Consider the following 24,593-nt stretch of genomic DNA (forward strand, 5'->3'; position numbering starts at 1 on the left):
ATACTCAAGCTGTAAGATCTACCATATTTCTGAATGAATTTATAAAGCCTATTACAGACTAATATTTCAGTACTCTGTCCCTGAGCAACATTTTATGCTTGTATTCCTGATGGTACTACAATAGTGCTGACAACTATTAAGTTTTGTTATTCTTGTATGTTTAATCTTTTTGTGGGTCCTGTGGTGGTAGCCAGTCCGTTAGTTTTGTGAAGTACACAAGTACACACAAGTAACATCCTGTAGTTTCATATCAAGATACTGTTATTGAAAGACAGCGTGCTGCAATAATTGACAGCTTGTACTGAAGGGAATAAACAATATGCATAAACCTAAATCAGCCTTAGCTAAGCAACAAATTGCTAAACTTTTGATAGGAAAGAGATGGGGATCAGCTTTTACTGAATACGAGTCTCCATTGAAGAAATCAGGGACAAAAGGTCGATGAAATGTTATTGGAATCAGATTGTCCTCATCAGGAAAGTGTCACATCAACTTCAAGTCCTGCACCTATACCCAATAATCATGACATGACAGGAACTACAATCCCCATAACTTTGACTCAGGAAAGGTTGCACTGTGAAAAACAAAATGCAGGTGAATCATTTCCATTCTTTGGAGGAGAAGAAGAGACAAGCCTCCAGAGTTACCAGTATTCATACAGAAGCTGCTAAGAAAGGAAGGGAAAACATACGGTTCTGGCAACTTTTTAGGTAATGAATCAAGAAGAAAACGTCACTTGAACTTTGCTTTCATTTTTCTGCCAATTGTAATTTTTACACTTAAATTCCATTTTACCCCCATAATTTTCAGTTAAGTGTAACAAAATTTGTATGGTATATGTATCAAACCTATATTAAGAAACCTGCGTATGGAATTTTTGAAGCAAAAATCTCTACTAGAAAAAATTCTAAGTCCAAAATTTTAGAATGTAAGTACGATATATGTCCTGATATAAATTATGTACAGAAAAATCAATACGTAGTGCTTTTAAAAGAAGTACTATCTACCTAATTACAAATTTACACTGACACAAATTTCATGAAAAAATGGAGTAAAAATTTCAAAACTTTTTGGAAAAACTTAATTGTATATGAACGAAATTTTCGTGATATCTCTACTTTGATGTAGGTGACATTCCCATAAACTTTCGTGAAAATCCATGAATTAGGTAAAAATATCTATCTCCGGAGTGTTGCTTTAACCGGAAGTCAGACTGATGCCAAACTGCTACAAATACAAACAGCTGATTTACGATACACAATACGAACAGAAATGTATATACTGGAATATGTTCATAATTATCGTTTGTAGCAACATTCACCTAAGATGAACAATACATAACACATTTAGGATAAGGCAACAAGATAAAAATACGTCAATGCTCGAACAGATAAAACGTGGGAAAAATAAAATAAAATTTCTACTCGCCATGTAGAAGAGCTCGCGTTACTGTTAGATTCAATTTCCTCTATGGAAGGAAATAATCCTACGAAGGGAACACACCACTCATTTCAGAGTCACTATCATCACTGTCATCGTCTGTTGAGGTTTCACTCTCACTGGACCCTAATGAGATACAGTCTTCAACATAATTGAGACTTTCTTTCCTCCAAGCTTTATATCATCTGATTTCGTGTGTGTCAAAAAGTTGCTCCAGTGCTCCACACTTATACAGTCCACGGCTTCGAAAACGAGTCTTTCAATTTCCGAAACTATGAAGAGTCTTATTCTCAGCTTTCGTCCAAATCAGTTCTATGGCATTAAAATGGCAATGGTATGGTGGACGGCAAAGCACTTTATGACCATACCTCTTGGCCATTTCATCCACCACAAACTGAGCACTGGGGCTTGTTTTGTTTCACAAGATGCACGAGATCCCCCTTCCTCATGTCATCGCAAACCAAAATATTGTGTTCCTTCAACCACTTAACTCATTCTAGCCACCACTGTTGGTGCTTTGTCAAGAATGGATTGGTAGGGGCATTGTCTATGATTATAACGCTCTTTTCAAGCAAGCTGCTCAGTAGGCTTTCCTCAAACCATTTCTGGAATGTGCCACTATTCATTTCCTCGAGGTAATCTCCGGTTTTCTTAAATCGGAACACATACAAGCAATATGGCACAAAACCTTGCAAAGTACTGGCGTGAATAACTCTGCCCCTCTTTCCAACAGGTATTGGCATAGTGTCTTCTACTGAATCATCTGTCCAGCCTTTGCTCTGGGAATGAGAGGCATTAACCCAAGTTTCGTCCAACCATAAAATAGAATCAAAATTCTCGTCAATAATCTCTCAGAAGTCTGCACCGCCACAGCACAATATCACTTCTCTCCATCAGCACTCTGTCCGTTAACCTTCTTGTACCTAAAACCCAGATTTTTAACTACTTTTCTAAAAGATGATTTGCTCCCACTGAAAAGTTCGTTTTCAAGAGAATGACAATTTCTCAAGAGTAGGATATTCTGTCCTATGGTTATGCGGAAATATGCTGATGAATCGCATCTTGTTGAAAAGAGTAATTCAGTTACAGACTTACGCTTATTCCTCCTCTTCCCTGGAGTTTCAAGTTTGGACGGCCCTGCTGCCTGGTACTTGGCAGAGTACTTCTCCTTCCCTATGCTTATAACTGTGCTCCTGTTAATTTTGGTTGCATCAGCTGTTCTCTGAACTGCTTTTCGCAACAGGCAAGCGAGGCACACCATTATCTTTTTCCTTCTCGAAATACTCCCTAACACTGCAAACAATTTCCCGGGCCTTAGTGGAGTACTGCATCCGAAGGGCTTTCTTCTCTCGGGAGCTTCATCCTTAAGACGTAGGCATTGACATGATAGAACATGAAATTCACATACGGGCCTAAAATTAACCTACTATATAACTACAGAACGAAATATTAAACTAAGCTACTATATAAAGTAGTTCACTATTGTACCTTGTTACAGACTTCACTACAATGTAACACACTAAAGGCCTAATATTAAAAAATACTAAACATATTTCATAGTGTCAAGTTAATAAATTTAAACGAACAACCTACCACAGATACAGAAAGACCGCCAAAAGAACTGAGCACAATACAACATACAGCCGATAGCATCTGGTTACAGTAAACAGACAACACTGCTAAGCGAAACTGGAATCTAACGTGCTCTATTGGAGCCATTGGCTGTTAATCCACTTACGCTCCGCCAAAAGGCAGCGCTCAAACGTTCAAGTCGAAACTCATAACTGAACTATAGTAAATCCAAAGAGGCTTGCAGACCAAATGCTGAAAGGCGTAAGAGTCTATAATGAATATGTATGTATGGAATGGTATAGAAATGGACTGAATACAAATATTCAGATTGGGATTCAAGAGGGCAAGAAATTTTAGACAGAAATAGAAAAGAAATCTATGGAAGCAGATATTTAAAAAAAATTAGATTAAGAATGGAGGGATTCTAAGGAAGAATGAAACAGAAACCAAGTCCAAATGGTCTGAGGAGAGAAGAATAAAGCAAAGTGCAATGATGAAGCAATACTGGAAAGAATGGAAGAGGAAACAAGGAAGGATGAATTGAAATTGACATGTTCCTAGCAGGCCCCATGAATATGAAGAAACGCATGTAGATATGTAGATGTATTGGTTCAAACTTTGAATTTTCAACATACAGGGTCTCAAATACAGACCGAGCGCACAGTGTTTGTACTCTGCCCTACAGCAGCTGCCTCAGCCCAACTTATGTCACGTGCAGACGCCCTGCTTTAAGAGTGTACACCATCTTATATGAAATCTTACCTTATAAAATATGCTGGAAGTGTCATCCTTCATAATGAGGGACTTCATAAACACCATTAAGATTTTCTGCACACCAATAGCAAGAGTTATGACTTCACACGACCATTAAGATGAAACCACGCACCATCCAAAAAGAACCGAAGCTGTGGGTCGAATAAGCGATCATTCAATGAAGGAAGATACCAACCAATATTTCACTTGTGGCTGGATCAGCAAGTTTTAAACAATAGGCCTGTATAAATCTGACAGTTTGATGTGTAACAGCTTTGTAGCTCAGTGTACAGAAGAAACCCCTATTTGTGCTAATTTCGTGAGCGATTTATTCGGTGACTGTTCAAGATCTACACCAATGCTATCTGTTAAAACTGTTCGTGTACATGCATGTTTTTATTGAGCAGTGAGCCAGTAGTTTCAAGTTTATTTACAATTACATGAAGCTGTGCTCATGATGGTGGCACTTCACCAGGAAATTGCTGAACAAATGCATCACGTACCCGTTGAGTCTACTTAAAATAACATACATACAAAAATATAACTATGTTAACAGCCGAGATTCAGACCGGCTATTGATGCTAGGTCAAACATGTGCACTCCTTACATGGTCAAGAACTATGCACGCACCTTCCATACTGCAGCTGCCGTAGCGCAGAGCAGGAACACCGTGCATAGAGTCTAGGTTTATATGAGAGACCGTGTTAGGTTGTGCATATTCCCTTCCATGTAAGCACATACACTAAGGGTACAACTTTACTATTTCTCCGCTGTTAATAGTGAAGGTAGTGTATTACAGTAATTCCCTAACTGTTGGGTTCAATTCAGCGTGGCTAACCATACAGTTTAGGAACCCGACTTGTCGATACGACATCTTATAGGTAATCCTGCATGTTGGCATTATGTAGTCACGATGTAACTTAAGTTACACTTAACTGAGTCGACACTAAAGTATGACTTCTTTCTTAACAAATTAGTGGATATAAGTAAAGCATTTTTTTTCCCTGCAGGATAATGCTTGTTTAAAAGGGATTAACATCTAGGTCATCAGCAGCTAATGAGACAAACTAATGACAATTTTACAAATCCAAAATGGATGAATATGAATTTAAGACAATTAGTGGATCCAACCTGACCAAGAGACTGCTTCTAAAGCACATTCTTGAAGCAATGATGCTTGATGTCTAAAGGGGTCCAAAATCCAGGTCAATGGCCACTCATAATGCTACTTTTCACAAGTAGAACCATGGTATTTGTCAAGTTCTGATACTAATCAAAACTAGCGTAGACTCGTGGTGTTCCACACATTATGCTACTACTCACAACTATCTTAAGTCACACAGGTAATGCAGACCTGGTGTTTCTCACACTGATGTACTAATCACGGGGACCAGTATTCCCATGGTGTTCCTCACATAGTGGGGTACTAATCACAGGCAATGCAGACCCACAGTGTCGCTCATAGTGGTACTACTCGCAAGTAAAGGTGATCCATGGTGTTCCCCACGTGATGGTACTGTTCACAAATAGTTTCATGGTTCTTACACAACCATCCCTTGGTCGCCCCTTACGACAGGCAGGAGATACTGTGGGTGTATTCATCTGTGTCTCCCACACACAGGGGTAGCAAGTCAGTGTAACATTAAACAAAGTGGCATTACAAATGTTCAGGAAAATGGAAATTGTGAACTGAAAGGTCCTTTGTTTGCAAGGGCATGAAGATATTAAAAAGGGAAGTACATTTAACTAGCACTTCCTTCCAATCATTTGAAATGTTGCCATCATTTTTTGCTATCAGGCCAATATAAATGACCTTTGTATTTATTTAATAAAGACGAAGTCAGAACACTGGGGTTTCTTACTCTGTCTACTCTTTTTGTACCATACTATTCCGGAATTTCATTTTAGCTGCTTGTACTCTGTTCTCATCCCTTTGAGTCATTGTCCAAGTTTCTGCTGCATATAGGAAATTAAGCTTTATATGTAACTTCTTTAACCTTCATTGGTGTTTCCTTGTTCCATACTAGTCCTCTCACCTGTTGATAGTCAGCACTCCCCAGTTGTATTCAATTAATTTCCAAATCTATTCTATCTTCAGACAGTACACTTCCCAAATATTTGAAGAGTTTTACTACTCCAAATTTCTGATCTCCCACTTTGATCATTCCTTTTCCTTCTTTCTTGCCTCTACACATCACTTTTACTCTTCTCCACATTCATCTACAATCCCCATTTTTAAAGATTTTTATTTATTGCATCTAACTATTCTTGTACCTCCACTTCATCCTCACCCCAAGTCTGCAAACAGCATCACCTTCATCTTCTACCTACAGTAGTCTCATTGCTGCCTGCATGATATCCATCACCATTAAGAACAGTAAGGGTGACAGCACTTCCTTGTTTTAGTCCATTCTCAATTCTAAACCATTCTGATGCCCCAGTCTTCACACTGTAGCAATTGAACATTGCATTTATCATGTTTCTCAATTCCTTATCAATCCTTCTGTTTATTAGGCATTCCCAAACTTTTGTTCTAGAGATGCTATACTTAAGTCTTTTCCAAGTCAATAAAGGTCATTGTCATATCCTTCCAATATTCCCAACTTTTCCATATTTTGTCTCAGGATGAAAATCAGTTCCACTGTTGACCTGCCTCCTGGAAATCCAAATTGTTCTATTTGGCTTTCTACCTTTACTCTATTTTTACCAGTATTCTTTCCATTACTTTGGCAATATGCGAGATGTGATTTCTCGGTAGTTACTACGTATCTTCCTGTCTCCTTTCTTGAATTATTGGTAATGTTCCCTTTTTCCAGCCTTCAGGAAATCTCTCTCTCCACACACATCTGAGAGGTCTATGTTCATTGCAATCCCACTGGTCCTGCTGCTTTATTTCTATTGGCACTCCTCTATTCCCATAGCTTTTCCCATCTTCATTTTACTAACTGCCCATTCCACTTCAGCGATAGTAATGTCTTGATTCTTTTATTTTTTCCTCAATTCTGGTTGCTTGTGTAATTTCTCCACTTATCTGATGTCTCACCTTTAGTAGCGCGCTGAAATATTCTTTCCATCTGTTCTCTTCTGGTTTAGTCAATATTTCTTTGTTTTTTATGAATCCAGTGTTCACCTTATCATTCCTTCTATTTTTTTTCCAACTCCAAATGATTTTTCCCCCCACAATTTAAATCCTCCCTGATTTCCTGGGTGAATTCTTCCCAGCTTTTCTCCTTTTTCTCTGCAATATATTTTTTTTTGCAATCTCTTTGTGCTTCTATATATTTTGTTTTACTTTCTTCAGTCTTAGTTTTCCATTCCTTCCAAGTTTTCTTCTCTTTTACCTTTTCCTGCACTATCATTCCACCATTTTGCCGTCTTTTCCCTTACTTTTCGTGATGTTCTTCCACACGTTTTCTCTGCACTACTTACAAATGCCCTCTTAAAATTCTCCCATTCTTGTTCCACATCGCTGATTGTTTGCAGCAGTATGTTGCTGAATTAGGTGGAATTTTTACAAGTAACAGCAAAATTCCATTCTACCAAAAAATGTGGGAAACCTGTACGTGTGGAACACTGTTCACAGGTCTTACAGCATTTAGGAGGAAATATAAGGGGCAGTCAAATAAAAACCGAACACCCGCTACAACATGACCATGGAAGCGTTTTATTCGAAAGTCATTACCGAAAGCCTTGATCCATTTATCCCACTGGGAGACTATACGATCCATTCCAGTATTGTAGAAAGAGGTAGGTCGCTGATGGATCCACAACCGCATCCACTCTTTCACTTCCTCGTCCGAATAAAACCGATGGCATGCACGGAGCCATGACTAATGCGGACTTGAACATAAATTTCTTCCGTAATTAGTCTGTTTTCTCGGATTAGGCCATCAATTGCATAAAACTATTTTAATGGTTTTTATCTGTATTGAACTCGCTATTAATTGTTACAATTCTTGTTTTCATTTTCCACCTAATTCAATACATACAAATGTTTAAGTGTCCCTAAAAGGACTTTTTATTACAATATAACACTTAACAGGGACATGTTTCGCTTGTTATATTGAGCATCTTCAGCCTCATTTGAACAAACATCTCAAGGTTAAGTCTTTACATCTAACCTTCTTACAATTAATTTGATCGTTAAAATTGTTTTACACCATTAAAATATTACCACTAGTTAACACAAAATTAAAAAGAATTAAATTAAAATATAGCTGTGATGGACTAGATATTGATCACAATTACTGATGTCCAAGTCATAGTAATGGTCTGAACACCTAAGATTTAGCTAAAAATCTTGTTAATTCCCAGTTTTTACTAACACTATTTAGTGCTAAGTTGTTTTTCTAAGTTTAATTGTCCTATTCAAAATGAATGATGTTAGAGGATTAAACTCGCGATGTTTATCTCCGTTGTACTTTCAGTTGAGAAACAACTACATTATTAACCTCTTAACTGGGCATGACGTATATATTCGTACGCTCAATGTTAATGGGTAATGGGCATGACGAATATATACGTACGCGTCTTTTACCGCGAATATCTCCTGGGTATGACGAGCTACTTTGCCGCGTCGTGTATTGTCGCCTTAATTGATGTTTTTCCTGCACGATGGCATCAAATACCACATGTCACGCTTCTTGAAGCTTATTCGTTTATATTTTACAACTGTACGGTGCTACTTGTCCGCAGTAGGCCAAATATGGCAGCATCTAGTTCAAAGCGTAAGTTCGAAACGCTCGAAGAAGGCAAGATTATTCAACACTTAGAGAATGATTGTGACGATTTATCTTCTCAGAAATCCAAAGATGAGTGGTTTGATACAACTGAAGGTGAGTCTGATAGTGAAAGGGATTCAAGAGAATGAGAATAAAGAGCAAGATGAACAGCATGACGAATCGGATGAAGGCGAAGTGTTAGACATGTTTCATCCTTTCCCGCCGCGTGGTGTTTCACGCCAGAAATTCGTATTTTCTGGTGCTAGTGGTGTAAATGTGGACTTCGACGATGAATCCAATGTGTTGGATTATAGGTGATGATAGGTGATGATATGTTTCAATTTATTGCCGAAAGAACCAATTTGTATGCTAAACAGTTTTTAGAAGCCCATCCGAACTTGAAACCACAGTCACGAGCGAGAGATTGGATGGATACAAATCCAACTGAGATAAAAACTCTAATTGGACTTCTAATGCTGCAGCGGATAGTTCATAAGCCAGAAAACAGTATTTCTCAAAACGGGAAAGTATCGCAACCCCTTACTTTTCGAAAACATCTGAGAAAAATCACTGCAGTTCTAGTGAGGTAAATGACGTAACTGACCGTGAAGTTAATGTAAAACCTTTCACAATGTAACTAGGATGATGTGTAATTCGTAAATACTCCCTTTTATTTGTTTTAATTTTAGGTGCTAACATATGAACAAAACACTCAAATTTCAATCAGGTAAATGACCTTGCAGTTAATGAAAAATGGTTCAGAATGTCACATGAATGATATGAATAAATAACTCTTGCTTTTATGTTTCAACTTACGGCTGTAAAGTATGGGCCAAACTCTCAAATTCCAACCAGGTAAATGACCTTGCAGTTAATGCAAAAAGGTTAAAAATTTCTCTAACACAAAAAATAATTAATTAAAACTCCTTTATTTTACTTTTTGCACCACAGATGAATGATATTAATGATAATACTAACTTTTCTGCCTATCCTGCCGTGTAACAACAATCTGCTGAAAAAAAAAATACACAGGGGAGGTTACACAAAGCACATGAATAATACCCAGTTAAGAGGTTAAAAGACTGTGCATTGAAGGTTTGTGGTCTGCTGGAAACAGCAGTCCTATTAGTTCCCAACTATTCCTGGTGTAGGACAACATATTGTACCTTCTCACCAAATTTGAACATTTTTATACTCACAGTACGTAGATCTTCGTAAATGGAGGATGATAAAAGATCTGCCACTAAGAAAAAGGTCAAACATATCCAATTTTCTGTACAGATCTATTAATTGAAGAAAACTTGTGATCAATATTTCACATAAATAATAAATAGTTTGTGTTCCATAAGGAGTGTATATGCCTTTGCTGGCGGAACCTAGTGTTCACAGTGCACTATGTCTTCTGATATAGACTAGAGCAATTCTGTCACTCATTGATCTGTGTCTTAACCTTGGCTTTGACAATATGAAATTGACTGAGGTATGAGTGATGCTATTGGTGCTATTTGACGGGAGCAGGCTATGTGCCAGCACCAGGTTTCACCCTCTCCCTTCCTACTATCATTTTGAGTAGTTCCAATTCATCTCATTAACTCCTCTGATGAGGTTGACGTCAGCAAGGGCATCCTCTCATAAAAACCTACCACGACAGATACATCTCGCCTCATACCTGACCTCGTAAAGAAACGGGACAAGGGCTGGACAAAATTTCTATGTAATTAGTTTCATTATAAATTTTCTCTCACTAATTTAAAGTAGGATAATAGACTTGAAACCTTAAAATTGCAATTCTAGACAATTAGCAAAATGTGACAGGTCATTTTTAGCTGCCACCCTTCAAATATTCTTGTAATTTTATACATATTTTTCCATTTTTACAAATATTTTTATTTTCTACTATTCTTAACTGGCTACATAAACAGTCAAAACCATCACTACTAGTCCAACTGCATGTCCACCCACTTCACGATGTGGTGTGCAGTAAGTGCTTGCAGAATTATAGGGCCTACCATGAAACAAGTGCTAACCGATATAGACTTCATTCTCAGGCCGTTCTTCCAAGAGCCGACAGAAGAAACGAGTAATTGTTACTTCACACAAGATAATGTGACAGCACAACACACTGCTGATCAGTCTATGGAGATATAGGGAGATTTTCAAAATCGTTTGGTTAATTACTCTGCTAGATCTGATTTAAATCCCTGTGTGGAATGCTGAAGGGAAAAGTGTATGTGGACAAGAGAACATCACAAGTGCTGAGATTCGCCAAGTGTCTGCAAACCTGTTTACGAGATGTCAGGCATGCTCGACAGGTAAGGGACAACATTTTGAACCTTGAATGTAATGCCAGGTAGGTGAATTATCGCGATGTAGTGGGCAGGAAAGCCGCATGTATTGGCTAGCAACAGAGTCATTCCACCAGCAGTGCTGTGCTCTGAGTGGTGTTGTGACCAAAGCTTAAAAAAAGATCCAGTAGTATCTTAATATAGAGAATATCTAATGGCCATGAGCAAATTTAATCTCCAATTAACAGATTATTACACACCCGACCCCCATTCTGTCATTAAAACAAACTCGTTTGTTTTTAATTTAATGTACATAAACTGGAAGAAACTATCCACAGCATTAAAAGTAAAGAGCTACTTCTAAATGTCAAAATGGAGTAACACAGACCTGTTTCTGTACAGAGGAAGGACTTCCCATTGTAACTTGTTACAAGTAACATGTAAACAGCACAGAAAACTTGAGACTACGGTGATTGAGCTTGTTGAGTATGGGGGAAAGTTTGCCGACACCATGGCCTCTTCCAGCCTCCGAACTGCTTGTCCTACCAGAAATCGACAGAGCTGAACATTCCACCTTCAATGCCCAGCATACCTAGAAAATACAACAAACAGAATTTAGACAACCAGTTAGTCATACCTATACACCTGACTCAAGAATACAGGGCATGTAATAATAAAGAGAGCAGTCTGCATTTCATTGTACAAAACAAGATCAGCAAATTCTTGATCTCCACTAAGTCTCAACTAGAAATTCTCCAGAACTGCATTTTCTGTTTATTTAATATATCTACTAATTGAGCTACGTTCTATTCAGTACCAGAGAAACTTATCTCTAACAAGGGAAGGGCTTGAACCGGGGAATCACGGAACTTACGCAAATTTTGCACATTAAAGAGCCAAGAATAACAATGGCCAAAATATTTCTTTAGGAAACTGACAAAAGGAAAATTAAGCATTTTTGGTAAATCAGATGAACTCTTAGCAAATCTCAGGAAATTACTGGAGAGATGGAAGTAATATTCTGAAAACCTTCTCAACATAAAAGGAGATCATTCGGTGAAGTCTCAAACAACAGAGCTCATGAGAAAAATGGCAGCCAAACTGACCCTCTAGGAAGTGGAGAAGATGGTAAACTACATCATAAAGCAGATGTAATTAGACCTGTAGTAGTGAAATATAATCGAAAAGCAGAGATGAAATCTTTTACCATTTGCTTTAGATTGCACCGACAGATGGTCTTACGGTGACGATAGGATAGGAAGGGCTAGGGGTGGGAAGGCAGTGCCTGTGGCCTCAATTACAGTAGTCTCAGAATTTACCTGGTGTGAAAATGGGAAACCACGGAGAAATATCTTCAGGGCTGCCGAGTAGGGTTCAAACTCTCTATCTCCTGAATGGGAGATATGAAATCCCTTTAAAGAGTAATACAAAGAGGGTGGATTCATATGGACTCACACAGTCTCTTATAAACCCAGACAGTCCAGCAGTGTTTCTACTCTGAAACTGCTGTACATGAGGCATATGCATAGTTCTTGACCTTGCAAGGAGCGTGCACGTGTTCGACCTAGCATCAATAGCCAGTCTGAATCTCAGCTGTTAACAAGGTGAAACCGTTATTTTAAGTACAAGTTGGCTTGACGGCTACGCAATGCATTTATTCAGTAATTTCCTGGTGAAGTGCCACTTTCACGAGCACAGATTCACGTAATTGTAAATAAATTTCGAACTACTGCTTCAATGCTCAATAAAAAAATGTGCATGCACACAAACTGTTTTAACAGAGGAAAAGCAGGATGACATTGGTGTGAATTTTGAATGGTCACCAAATAAATCACTCACAAAATTAGCACAGATAGAGGTTTCGATTTCTTCTGCACACAGAGCTACAAAGCTGTTGCACATCAAACTGTACAGGTTTAGATGGGCCCATTGTTCAAAACCTCCTGATCCAGCCAAAAGAGCAAGATGTAAATAATAATGATAATATTTGCTTTACATCCCACTAACTACTTTTACGGTCTTTGGAGATGCCGGAATTTAGTTCCGCAGGAGTTCTTTTACGTGCCAGTAAATCTGCTAATACGAGGCTGTTGTATTTGAGCACCTTCAAATACCACCGGACTGAGCCAGGATCGAACCTGCCAAGCTGGGGTTAGAAGGCCAGCGCCTCAACAGTCTTGAGCCACTCAGCCCGGCGGAGTGAGATGTGTGTGGCATCTTGCATCATTGCAACCCACAGCTTGTGTTCTATTCAGATGAGGCCTGGTTTTATCTTAATGGTCATGTGAACAGTCTTAACTCTTGCTGTTGGTGTGCAGAAAATCCTAATGGTGCTTGTGAAGTCACTCATTATGAAGGATGACACTTCCAGCATCTTTTATAAGGTAAGATTTCATATAAGATTGTATACACGTTCAAAGTAGAGCGGCCGTGCATGACAAGTTGGGCTGAGGCAGCTGCTGTAGCGCAGAGTATAAACACTGTGCACTGCGTCTGGGTTTATAAGAAAGACCCTTATGCACAATTGCACTCTGCAAAATATTTGTTTTTCCTCTATATATGAGATTGGTTCTCCAAATATCAACTGCTAAAGCAGAATACTTTAAGCTGCTCTTCCTTTTGGCATAATTTCTAGCGGTTACTGATCTTCATAATACAAAGAAATGAAAGTATACGTTATAGATCCAACATAGTGGCAGCTCCGGGGAGCTTGCAATGCATGAAACAGGCTTTCCAACATCGGCACATTATCCACAGATACTGTATAACAAGAAAGATTAACAGTAAAGATAGGTTAGAACTATGAAATATTGGTCTGGACTGGTTGGGTCCTGCTAGTGACAAGACCATAGGAACAAAGAAAATAGCATTATTTAGTTTCAGGCCGTTTGTTTTAATTCTTTAAGAATACTTTTTGGTTCATGTTTGTGGGTTACTGTAGTCACGTACTAGTTCGTGAACCATGGGCAACGGCTGAGTGGCCTAGTAAGTGGTCCTGAGAGTCGGGATACCAGTTGCTATGGAATGGGAGTGGGCATCTCGGACATATTCTGAGTCGTGGCCCTCCTTGTGCTCAGGCGGCTAGGACTACACAATTCACCGGTGGTCCATAACCCGTTAGAGGAGAGATCCTCACTTGGACTATGTGCAAGTAGGGCAGCATCCTGCTTCATGAATTTACCGAGCTCAGAACACTTTAAGCAAGCCTCGGACCTATGGGAGTAATGGAGTCCCACTCCCATTTGACAGGCGAGGGACTCCTTGGAAACAACTTGGCAAACGAAATGGAATTCGATGGGGAGCTATCAATATTAATGGGGCTTATGGAAGAAAGAAGGTAGAACTTGCTGAGTCAGCAAAGAGGATGCATCTGGATGTGCTAGGAGTAAGTGATATTCGGGTAAGGGGAGATAAGGAGGAAGAGATAGGAGATTATAAAGTGTACTTGACGGGTGTTAGAAAGGGAAGGGCAGAGTCTGGGGTAGGGCTCTTTATCAGGAATACCATTGCACGCAACATAGTTTATGTTAGGCACGTAAGTGAGCGAATGATGTGGGTAGATTTGTCAGTGGGAGGAATTAGGACAAGAATTGTGTCCGTGTATTCACCATGTGAGGGTGCAGATGACAAGTTTTATGAAGCATTGAGTGACTTCGTGGTCAGGGTCAACAGCAAGGATAGAATAGTGCTAATGGGTGATTTCAATGTGAGAGTTGGGAATAGAACTGAAGGATACGAAAGGGTGATTGGTAAATGTGGGGAAGATATGGAAGCTAATGGGAATGGGAAGCGTTTGCTGGACTTCTGTGCTAGTATGGGTTTAGCAGTTACGAATACATTCTTCAAGCATAAGGCTATTCACCGCTACATATGGGAGGCTAGGGGTACCAGATCCATAATAGACTATATCTTAACAGACTTTGAATTCAGGAAATCTGTTAGAAATGTAAGAGTTTTCCGAGGATTTTTCGATGATACAGACCACTATCTGATCTGTAGTGAACTAAGTATCTCTAGGCCTAGGGTAGAGAAAGTGAAATCTGTCTGCAAACGAATAAGGGTAGAAAATCTCCAGGACGAGGAAATTAGACAGAAGTACATGGATATGATTAGTGAGAAGTTTCGAACAGTAGACAGTAAGCAGGTTCAGGATATAGAAAGTGAATGGGTGGCATACAGGGATGCTGTAGTAGAAACAGCAAGGGAATGCCTAGGAACAACTGTGTGTGAAGATGGGAAAAGGCGAACATCTTGGTGGAATGATGAAGTGAGAGCAGCCTGTAAACGTAAAAAGAAGGCTCATCAGAAATGGCTCCAAACAAGGGCCGAGGCAGACAGGGATTTGTACGTAGATGAAAGAAACAGAGCGAAACAAATAGTTGTTGAATCCAAAAAGAAGTCATGGGAAGATTTTGGTAATAACCTGGAAAGGCTAGGTCAAGCAGCAGGGAAACCTTTCTGGACAGTAATAAAGAATCTTAGGAAGGGAGGGGGAAAAAGGAAATGAACAGTGTTTTGAGTAATTCAGGTGAACTCATAACAGATCCCAGGGAATCACTGGAGAGGTGGAGGGAATATTTTGAACATCTTCTCAATGTAAAAGGAAATCATGGTGGTGTTGCAAACAGTCAAGCTCATGGGGAGGAGGAAAATGATGATGGTGAAATTATGCTTGAGGAAGTGGAAAGGATAGTAAATAAACTCCATTGTCATAAGGCAGCAGGAATAGATGAAATTAGACCTGAAATGGTGAAGTATAGTGGGAAGGCAGGGATGAAATGGCTTCATAGAGTAGTCAAATTAGCGTGGAGTGTTGGTAAGGTACCTTCAGATTGGACAAAAGCAGTAATTGCACCTATCTATAAGCAAGGGAACAGGAAGGATTGCAACAACTATCGAGGTATCTCATTGATTAGTATACCAGGCATCTTGGAAGGGAGGGTGCGATCAGTCGTTGAGAGGAAGTTGGATGAAAACCAGTGTGGTTTCAGACCACAGAGAGGCTGTCAGGATCAGATTTTCAGCATGCGCCAGGTAATTGAAAAATGCTACGACAGGAATAGGCAGTTGTGTTTATGTTTCGAAGATCAAGAGAAAGCATATGACGGTACCGAGGGAAAAGATGTTCGCTATACTGGGGGACTATGGAATTAAAGGTAGATTATTAAAATCAATCAAAGGCATTTATGTTGACAATTGGGCTTCAGTGAGAATTGATGGTAGAATGAGTTCTTGGTTCAGGGTACTTACAGGAGTTAGACAAGGCTGTAATCTTTCACCTTTGCTGTTTGTAGTTTACATGGATCATATGCTGAAAGGTATAAAATGGCAGGGAGGGATTCAGTTAGGTGGAAATGTAGTAAGCAGCCTGGCCTATGCTGACGACTTGGTCTTAATGGCAGACTGTGCCGAAAGCCTGCAGTCTAACATCTTGGAACTTGAAAATAGGTGCAATGAGTATGGTATGAAAATTAGCCTCTCGAAGACTAAATTGATGTCAGTAGGTAAGAAATCCAACAGAATTGAATGTCAGATTGGTGATACAAAGCTAGAACATGTCGATAATTTCAAGTATTTAGGTTGTGTGTTTTCCCAGGATGGTAATATAGTGAGATTGAATCAAGGTGTAGTAAAGCTAATGCAGTGAGCTCGCAGTTGCGATCAGCAGTATTCTGTAATAAGGAAGTCAGCTCCCAGACGAAACTATCTTTACATCGGTCTGTTTTCAGACCAACTTTGCTTTATGGGAGCGAAAGCTGGGTGGGCTCAGGATATCTTATTCATAAGTTAGAAGTAACAGACATGAATGTGGCAAGAACGATTGCTGGTACAAACAGGTGGGAACAATGGCAGGAGGGTACTCGGAATGAGGAGATAAAGGCTAATTTAAGAATGAACTCGATGGATGAAGCTGTACGCATAAACCGGCTTCGGTGGTGGGGTCATGTGAGGCGAATGGAGGATAGGTTACCTAGGAGAATAATGGACTCTGTTATGGAGGGTAAGAGAAGTAGAGGGAGACCAAGACGACGATGGTTAGACTCTGTTTCTAACGATTTAAAGATAAGAGGTATAGAACTAAATGAGGCCACAACACTAGTTGCAAATCGAGGATTGTGGCGACGTTTAGTAAATTCTCAGAGGCTTGCAGACTTAACGCTGAAAGGCATAACAGTCTATAATGATAATGTATGTACTTTTTGGGGCAGGTAGGTTTGCCTATGCCAAGTATTGAGGAGGGATCTCTTTTCTCTGCAACTTCAGTTCTCTTAAAACATTTTTTTATGATTCCAACAACCAAACCAAATACCAAAATGCTACTGGAAGAAAGTTGCAGTCTGTCAAGCTCTCATTAACACTGTCGACTGCCGGCAACAATGATACAGATGTTAATTCCCATAGGGAACCTGAAATAGGCTATTTGCCCCAATTGAGTAAATTTATAATATCAAAATAGTTAGTCCGTTATTGGACATTATAAATTTTCCAGCTAAGTTGGGCTCATCACTTGTTAAATAGCACACCTACCAAGACACATGGCTAGTAGGCTACTTGGAGCCACCAGCAATGCCACTGCCTTGTGAGAGACCATCTCATTTTCAGAAATTGATGCCTGCCTGGCCATCATATGATACAGATGATTCCCATAAGGAACCTGAAATATGTCCCGAATAAGTAAATTTATAATTATAATACAATTTATAATAAATTTACTCATTTGGGACAAATATTTCAAGTTCCCTATGGAAACCAACATCTATATCACTTGCAAATATGCCAAAATTCACCCTCTAGTAATAAGATTAGCACGGAATGTAATATAACTTCTGATTGGATGAAAGTAGTAAACATATCTACGAACAAGGGAACAGGAAGTATTTCAACTACTATCAAGGTATTTCATTGATCAGTATACCAGGTACCAAGCTCGACAGCTGCAGTCGCTTAAGTGCAGCCAGTATCCAGGAGATCGTGGGTTCAAACCCCACTGTTGGCAGCCCTGAAGATGGTTTTTCGTGGTTTCCCATTTTCACGCAAATGCTAGGGCTGTACCTTCATGTGACAGCCTGGAGATAAAAGGCGATATTTGGAAAAAAAAAAAAAGGCTGATATTGAAAGGATTGAGCTGCTTTCTTGAAATGAAGTTATTTTGTTCAATTCAAACAATTTATCACTTTAATAATGCTTCGTTTGCCAGTCTGCACACAGTAGAAATGGGTGTGGCATCGGCTTTATTTTTATTTTCCCACTAATAATTTTATACACAACATTTGTCAGAAAATTCCAGGACAAGTGTTGTATTTCTGAGGTTGCAATGCAAACAAAGGTTGGTTATGTTACCTGATATGTGTATGTTCTGAGATGGCCTTGGCCATCTTTCCACATACACGCACTAGGCGACAGGGCTGTGCTTAGCAAATACTATTTGGCTTGGTGACTGCGACACAATGGACGATGATTATGAATGAAGAGTGAAGTTCTGTGTTAAGCTCGGGAAAACCCCTACTGAAACTTTGACAATGATTTAGACAAGTATATGGAGGTGATGCACTGCCAAGAAGTCATGTTTTCGAGCGACAAAAGGTTTTGGGAAGGCAGAGATTCAGTGTAAGACTATCCCAGAACTGGCCGCCTAGTCTACAGCATATTCCAATGCAAATATGAAGAAATTAAGGCAGTTATTGCAAGAAGACCATTGTGTAACTGCATGCGATATCAGAAGAGCCTAATTTGAATCATGATGTGCAACATAAGATTTTATGCGACGACTTAGGGAAACAAACTGAATGCAAAACTCGGCCCGCACACCCTAACAGACGACCAGAAAGAGGGAAGATGAACGATTTCTGCGGAACTACTGGATAGAGCCAGACGTGATCCTACATTTCCGACAAGGATTATTGCTGGGAATGAAAGTTGGTGTTAATAGTATGACCCCCACACGAAGAGTTATGCAGAACGGTGGAATCCTTGGTCACCACTCTTGAAAAAAGCAGAACATCAACCTTCGAGAATGAAGACAGGTTAATCACATTCTCTGACAGTAAATGGTTAGTTCAGAGTAAGTTTCACCAGGCGAAGTCTTGAAACATTTGCAACAAGCAATTCGACGTCGCCACCCTGATTTGTGGCAGTCGCATGACTAGTTCTTACTGCACGGCAATGCAAGACCTCACAATGCTTTATCTGTTACCAAGTATCTGGCCAGACATTCTCCCACCGCCGACCCACATCCATCAAACTCGCCCGACCTCTCGCCTTGCAATTTTTGTTTCCGCAAGTGAAATTGTGACTGAAAGGAAAGCTTCAAGATATCGCAGACATCCAACAGGCTTTGACACATGAGATTACAAGCATCGCAGTTGACAATTTCCCTGCTTGCTTCCAAGACCTCCAGAAACGCTGGCAATTTGTATAGGTAACCATGGGGACTACTTCGATGGGAGCCAAGATCATTACTTGGTAAGTGCAACTTTTCTACTTTTTACAACCTGTCCTGGAACTTTTCTGACATAGGATGTATTCCCATTTTTCTCCCATCCTATGTAACAAAATTTGTATACATATCATTTCCCATCATCCAGCTGTAGCCAGGTAGGGGTAAATATGGTTCCTCTCCACTTTACACTGTGTACTGCCAGGTTCAAAATTAGGCTGCCCGTAACATGGAGACAAGACTCCTTTCGTAGCCGCTCCTCTGGAATACAGACGCAACGGGTTTGCCCCTTCCGCCATCTCCACCGTACCAAAGTCCACCTTCTCCGCCGTTGAGGTCGTCACTCGTAACCCTGAGCTGGGACCCATACCAGATGTTACACACCAGGTCAGTGTGCTCTGGGATCCACATAGGGGAATTTTTGATTGCAGAATTTTTTCAAATAGTAGGAATCTTTAAATCAAAAATTTTCGAACATAAAAAATTACAGAAAATTCAGTACAATATATCTCCTTATATAAATTATGTACAGAAAAATCAATACACAGTGCTTTTTAAAGAAGTATTATCCATGCAATTCCAAATTTTTATTAACACCTCAATTCAATTTCAGTAAAGAAAATGAATTAAACATTTTTGGAAAAACTATTAAGAGGCTCCCTGCTGCAGTAAAAAATGAAATGGAATATGGCTTTTAGTGCCGGGAGTGTCCGAGACATGTTCGGCTCACCAGGCCCAGGTCTTTCTATGACTCCCGTAGGCGACCTGCATGTCGTGATGAGGATGAAGACAACACATACACCCAGCCCCCGTGCCACGGAAATTAACCAATGATTGTTAAAATTCCCGACCCTGAACCCGGGACCCCTGTGACCAAAGGCCAGCACGCTAACAATTTAGCCATGGAGCCAGACCCTGCTGCAGTGAATTTTGAAGACTATTTTACATTATATCATTGATGCGAGGGCTCCAAGCCTAAAAATGTGGACGTGAACTTGCTTTTCAATTTCATTTAAGGAAGATACATGCTGATAATTACTCCAATGAATAAAAATTTGAGAACTTTTATTCGCTTACCTAGAGCAATGTAAAATGGAACAGGTTACACAAGATATTAATTAATGGCATGTGGCCTTTAGAGAGGCCTGGTGCAAGTCTTTGGGTTTGACTCCCATAGGCGACCTGCATCGTGATGAGGATGAAATTATGATGAAGACAACACATACACTCAGTCCCCATGCCAGGGGAATTAACCAATTACGGTTAAAATTCCTGACCCTGCCGGGAATTGAACCTGGGACCCAAGAACCACAGGCCAGCACGCTTTGAACCATTTAGCCATGGAGCCGACCACACAAGATATTAAAAGGGTGGTACTCTTTGTATTAAGCAACTATCTGCCACCTGAAGGCAGCAACATTGTACGCTTCATTCACCATAATCACGCTAAAAATATAAGTTAGACAACAATCTGAACACAGGGTAACCTGAAGTGATATACAAAAAAAATTCCTTCGGATTGAACCTAGCATCATGCCTCAATGCTTTACCAATATGAACACGATGTTGCCATTACTTATCAGAAATTTGTACGTAGAACGTAATTATTTATTCAGCAATTTTGGAAACTTCATGCTGACTAAAGAGCAACATTCTTCGGGTCACATTGTGACCACACGAAACGTGTTAGCTGTATGTGAAAATATATTTTCAAATTAAGCGAATGCAGTAGGCCAATGTGAAAGGTTTGCCAGTCAATACAACTTTTAATTTCTTTACAAAAATGAGTTTTTATAGCCTGCCTGGTTGTTATCACTGAGGTGTCAAGTCTAAATGGTTAGCCAGTTTGTGTTCCATTGATCCAGGGTTGCTAGAAGTCCCGGAATTTATGGGACAGTACCGTGTAAGTGTTAAATGTCCCACGTCCCAGACAGTTCCTATCCGGGAAGCAATTGTCCCGTATTTTGAACCTGGAGAGAAATACGCCAGTGTTTCCAACTCTGATAAGTACCAAGAAATTTCTTTCAAAGAGGATAGATTCATTCACTCCTTGGTGTATCTGGTGTGAGTTCATAGATTTTAAGTATTTTTTTAAATTTTATTTTTTTGCAATTCTCGGGTTGTCCATCTGGCGAAAATAACATGTAATAGCAGACAGCTACCTAAGGTAGTACGAATCCACTGCAAGTTTGTATGAAATTGTCAGCTATGAGAATTATGTTTTGTTGACTTCATTAGGTCTGAGCTGTTCATTTCTGTAAATTTTTCTTCAATGTCATGCAGAGACTTTTATGAAACTCGTAAGAATGACAAAAAGCTTAACAGCTCTTCAGAAAAATGAAAATATATTGAAATTGAAAGAACTGCTATGAATAATTAAATAAACTAAATTTATTTTGCTTTACGTTACACTGACACGGTGACGATGGTACAGAAAAGGGTTAGGATTCGAATAGACCATGGCCTTAAGATAGGCTACAGTCCCAGCAATTGCCTGGTGTAAAATGGGAAACAACAAAACAGTCTTTAGGGCTGCCGACAGTGGGGTTCGAACACATCTCCCGAATACAAGCTCATAGCTACATGACCCAACCTGCTCGGTGCTGTAAGTTTCAGTCTGTGTATAAATGTTAAGGTACATGCATTAATAACCCCAACCATAATGTTAACATAACAATAAACATATCCTTTTGAAACAAAGTTTATAACTTGTAGAATACGAGCCCATTTATTTCCTCGATCACACGTGTCATTTTGATTTCAGGTATCCGACAACGCTGCAATGATTGAAAAAATTTTCACCATCAGAATGCTGGCCTGCAGGTTAGGAGAGGTGGTGGTACACAGGCTATCGCTAGACTGAGTGCCTAAAGACTGGATACCATTACAAACCTCTCTGCAGTGTTCTTATGGAGTGGGGACATATGACACTGCTGATGCGTGGACATATATTAGCAAATAAGAACAGCTCTGCAATCGCTGATAAATGAAATTTTAAAAAAAGGCCACATTAAAAATCCACCTTTTGGTCTTTGATACTATGACAAGATTTATTTTGCGAAACTCCAGCAATGTTTTTTGCATGTGAATATATTTCATTCATTTCAAATAAGTGATTTTAGACTCTGGACAGTCATTACATATTCCAGACCTGAGCCCGACTGACACAAACAATATTTTGAGACTCCCAGCTTTACGATGAGCAGCTCATCCCATATCTGTATAGAATCTTATAACGGATGGTATTCTCGGTATCATTCTTTGATGGACAAATGCAAAACTCAGAGACTTGAGAAATGTAGATATGATTGAGCTGAAAGCCTTCAAAGGTTTGTTTTACTCTGCAGCTTTCATATCCAATCATGGACGCACAAAGTCAATTTTTGCAACAGGTTGTACCAGGAGGGAAATATTCCGTTGCGTGATGAATAAACCCAGATTTGAAACTCTCCTCTCAAGCCTTAGATTTGACAACCCTGATGACAGAAGTGAACGCAAAGAGATCGATCCTACAGCAGCAATTTCTGAGGTATTCGACGCATTCGTCAGGAACTGTCAGAGTGCGTTCAGTGTTTGATCCTCTGGATGTAGGCCCTACTGATGAGATGCAGGTCAGCTTCAGGGGGAGGTGTAGAGTCAAGGTGTATATGCCCAGTATGCTGTGCAAGTATGGACTAAAACTGATGTGCCTTACTGACGCTACGAACAATTCTACAATGGGTACATCTACTACGGTAAGAACTTGGACAGGTTAACACTTAGTGTAGAAAAATGTCATCTTTCAAAACCTATTCAAGCAGTACTTCAAATCAGTGCTCCCCTAAACAGATCTAACAGAAATATTACTGCAAACAACTGGTTTAGTTCAATGACGTGTCTAAAAGACATACGTAGAAACTCTCAAAGAGAATAAACGGGGAAATTCCACGGGCATTTTTGCCATCAAACACTAGAGTAGGATCATGTCAATTTAGATGTACCAGAGACATAACTGATACCAGAAGTCCCAAAGCTGTGATTCTCGTATCTTCTATGCACCATGACAGTGCAATAAGCCTGAAATTACAGTGTACTATAACTGCAAGAGGCATAGATGCCTTGGATGAAAAATGTGTGGTTCACTGCACTGGATGGCGCACACGGCGGCGGCCAATGGATATTTTCTACAGGGACCTGGACATAAGTGCTGTCAATGCCTCCGTCATGTACAGTGCTTTCAAGGATAATCCTGTGAGAACTAGGTTAGAATTCATATTGGATCTTGCCGCCTCTTGTGAAACCGCAGATGGAAAGAAGAGTGAACGATTTTCATCTCACGTTCGAGCTGAGAGCTTGCAACCGCAGAGTTATGGGAATGCCAGAAGAACCACAACCCTCAAATGAAAAGTTGCAAAAAAAAAAAAAAAAAAAAAAAAAACAACTTATCAGCGTGACCCAAGAAAAGGAAAACCTCGTACTTGTGCCACAGGTGAAAAAAAAAAAAAAAAAACCGAAAAAGAACAAAAAAACAACAATCTGTTTGGAGTGCGCTAGTAAAGTATGTTCTCGCTGCATTCAGCAGGAGTAGAAATGACAATTTTCATTAAATTCCACCATTTCTGATTAGTCATGACTGTTCTAAGTGACTGCAGTAGAATTTTGCATGTTACTTAGTGATATATCGTATTATTCCTTAGTTTCTTTATTGTAATATTTTTCTGTGTTTCTACCTTTCGTCATAATTAAAAAGATTTATCAAGTGATAGATTATTCCATTACTATTTGCATATTTCCCCATCAGGAAAAGTCACCGAGTACTGGAAACGTTTCTAGACGTTAGAATTTATACATGTATTAGGGAAACACTTTCGGCGGTCTCACTGACCGGACATCGTGGTTAGTGTTACAAATCAAGACCTCGGTTCTTACGGGTTAAGATGTCAATCTGTAATCCGAAGAGGAAAGTGTACCGGTACTTAAGCCTTAAAAGTTTTCACGCAAATTATGAAACCTGTCTAATAGCTACAAACAGTATTCTGTTCTGGGATCTAACCGTATGACTTCCCAATCCCGTCTAATGAGTAAAATGGGGTCAAATTGTGGTAGATACAGAAAAGGTACCGTACCTAACAAAAAATATTTTTGGGACTGTTATATGACCAACATTTTTAGCAACCATTCGCGAGAGTGGACTTGAAATAATTTTTAATGTACATTATGACTGCTGGAGCAGGGAATTAAATTTAGAAAGAAATTTACGAGAATGGAAAGTAGGCCTAACTGAAGTACGATATTTAAACAAGTAACGTAGCCTTTCGCAATTTTTCCACGAGGGAACGTATGGTTCCTTTCAATGAAGACTGAAGGGAGGGCGGAAGAAAAAGTGTAAAATTAATAACTAACCGA

General features: G+C 39.5%; 2 long non-coding RNA genes across 2 annotated transcripts in view; one reads left to right on the forward strand and one right to left on the reverse strand.

Moving 5' to 3' along the window:
• Window positions 1–22,100, forward strand: part of LOC136885878 (uncharacterized) — a 77,282-nt gene extending 55,182 nt beyond the window's left edge. The window contains exon 6 of the long non-coding RNA XR_010861630.2: window positions 21,973–22,100. This is a non-coding gene — a long non-coding RNA (uncharacterized lncRNA). The remainder of the gene's footprint in view (window positions 1–21,972) is intronic.
• Window positions 1–24,593, reverse strand: part of LOC137503090 (uncharacterized) — a 32,663-nt gene that overhangs the window by 7,732 nt on the left and 338 nt on the right. Inside the window, exon 2 of the long non-coding RNA XR_011019040.1 lies at window positions 11,160–11,363. This is a non-coding gene — a long non-coding RNA (uncharacterized lncRNA). The remainder of the gene's footprint in view (window positions 1–11,159; window positions 11,364–24,593) is intronic.

This window comes from Anabrus simplex, chromosome X (assembly GCF_040414725.1).
Source record: "Anabrus simplex isolate iqAnaSimp1 chromosome X, ASM4041472v1, whole genome shotgun sequence".
Taxonomy (NCBI): Eukaryota; Metazoa; Arthropoda; class Insecta; order Orthoptera; family Tettigoniidae; genus Anabrus; species Anabrus simplex.